Source organism: Lactuca serriola, chromosome 3 (assembly GCF_051521515.1).
Source record: "Lactuca serriola cultivar US96UC23 chromosome 3, Lser_US96UC23_V15, whole genome shotgun sequence".
In the NCBI taxonomy this organism is placed as follows: Eukaryota; Viridiplantae; Streptophyta; class Magnoliopsida; order Asterales; family Asteraceae; genus Lactuca; species Lactuca serriola.
Genome location: NC_136410.1, coordinates 272936188 through 272938990, shown reverse-complemented (window position 1 = coordinate 272938990; position 2803 = coordinate 272936188).

Here is a 2803-nt window from a genome sequence, read left to right as displayed (position 1 = left end):
ACACATGTGAGCTATCTAAGGAAAGGTGTATGATTTTGATAAAGACTTATCAAAGCAATTTCGTATCAAAAATCTGAACTATGGTAAGAAAATCAATAAAGTATTGATTTCTAGAAGTCCAGCTGATTTCTGAGTACATGTCAAAGCTAGTGGGAGCATAAGTGTTGTGCTAATACTCATCATGTTAGTGGGAGCATGATGATTAGTGTTGCAAGTTAGCAATGTTATTTGTAGAAAAACAAAAGTTCAATTGGGAAAAGTTGTTTTGCTATAATTAAGGGAGGGGAAATTATACTTCATTTCAATTCTAAAAGCTTAGATTGAGGCTTTAATCGTCTTTAGTCAAGGATATATATATATATATATATATATATATATATATATATATATATATATACATACATATATATATATATATATATATATATATATATATATATATATATATATATATATATATATATATATATATATATATGAATTTTATGTTGGAGTGGCTCAACATAAGGAAATTCTATATATGGGTCCATTATTTACGTTCTAAAATTTGATTATGATTATGGCATCCCTTTTCATAATCTGAATTATGAGAACTTGGCAAAAAGACATAGAAATATTATAGCAAAAAGACTGGTCTAGTATCATGTCTTTATGTGAGACATCATCAATCGTGTCCCATATGCTTCGGATATAGGATCGATTGCATGTGCTATAATATTCATCCTTTCTAAATTTTCCAAATGCTCTGGGCATTAAGAGGGGAAAAATCTAGAATTGGATATGACTAAAATGATTAAGCAATTGTCGATGACAATCTAAGGTTAACCAAAGATTGGTTGCTCAGGGACAGTTGGAAGTATTCTGAAAGGAGGCAACTGTTGTTCAGAAGTGATAGTAAAAATGGGAATATGGAAAGGTTTTCACACGTGGAAGTTATTTAATCAGTGTAAGATTAGAAAAACTTAATGCAAGAAGGATGTTCAAAGCATGTACTTTGAATATGAGACTTCGTTTCCATAGAGTTGATCTCCATTGGAATACTCTGTAATGAATGTTGACAAGTCTTTGTGACTTTGTGCATAATCATTACAAGAGCATCAGTGCATATAAGTTTAAAATCTAACAGATTTCGATAAATGGTAGGAATTTGGAATTCTGCATTTACGATAAGGATTTCGGATTGTGAAATGAGTATCATTCGAATTATGTTCAATCAATTTATTTCACAGACTAAAGATCATAGACAAATTTAGTGTGCATACTTGCTGTATGGCATGGCTAGTGTTTAGAAAAACATAGTGTACATGCTTGGAGCATGGGACAACTATTGTTTTAAATTCAAGTATTAACTTTATAGTTTGAAACAGTATACAATGAATGATGGGTAATCAATATGATGATAAATAAAAGGTGTTTTATTTATATTCATAAGTTTTAAGACCATATTGGATTCGATTATTCTTGTGTTTCACTTTGCATGTTTTGATTTCCATAATAACTAAGTCGTTCTTACTGAATGACTAAGGTATTCAAACCATCCATAGTCAGTCATATGTTGGAAGTAGATTATGGATGGACTAAATCTATCAGTAATACATATAGTTTGGGCTTCATGATCCATGTTGATTATGGATGGACTAAATTTATGTGAGAGTCCACGAAGAGTTAGTCCAAAAATATCATATGGATTATTGGATTAAAGGCCTAAGTGAAGGAATTAGGTTTTACAAGTGACCCTATTAATTTGACACTATAAATGTAACACCTAGCACACCTAAAATCGGCCAAGATACTTCAAAGATGAAACCTTAGCCGTTTTTTGGTGCCTCCTAACCTCTCTCTCACAATCCACTCTTGTTCTCGGTGTTTGTGAGTTATTTGAGGTATCACTTTTGAACTACTAAGCTTTTAAAAGGCCAAGTTCTAAAAGCTACAACAAAGAGGTACTCATCTAACTTGTTTTATGTTGCAAATCTCAAAATTATATGCTAGTTAGGGTTCATGTTTCGGATAAATGAAAATTACATGTATAACTTGAGAAAAGTTAGATCCAAAGCATTATTGTTGTATGTGCACCATAGGATTGTTATAGTGCTCAAAACCCATTAGTGGTATCAAAGACCAGGGTGTTTTCTATTATATTGATGCATTGGTAAATTGTTCAAAATGAAGCGAATCGAAATCTGCTCTCTGATTGATGGACTCAGAGAGTCTTATGAAGGAACTCGACGATAGTAGATCCCAAGTAGAGCCAAATCGATGATTCCATCACCTGAATCGACGAGTTTGATCATATGTTTGCAGATTTTTGGGTTGTTTTTGCCAGAATTGGATTAGGATCATTACCATAATCTGTTTAGAATCATCAAATTCAATTTTTCTGATATGTTAGTGATTATCCTCATCCACTTAAAAGATAATTGTCAAATTTGAAGAAAATTATTTGTTTATATGATAAGTTGGTTATTTGTATTATTTGATTTCAATGGTCTTGCTATATCAGTTGAATTAGATCAAATTAGTAAAAGATAAAATTATATGATTATTTTATTAGTTTAAAATTTGATCTAAAAGATTTTGAAAAGTTTCAAAATTTGCCCTTAGGTTTTGGAATTTGAAATTTAATTAAAAAGTTTTAATTTTGAAATATTAAATTCTTAAACCCTCGAGATCTGAAAAGTTTCAAAAGAGCAACTCATGGTTTTACAATTTAAAATATGATTAAATAACTTTAATTTTGAAATCATAAATTTAGAACAATGAGTTTTTGAATAGTTCAAATCACACCTTTATGGAGTTTATT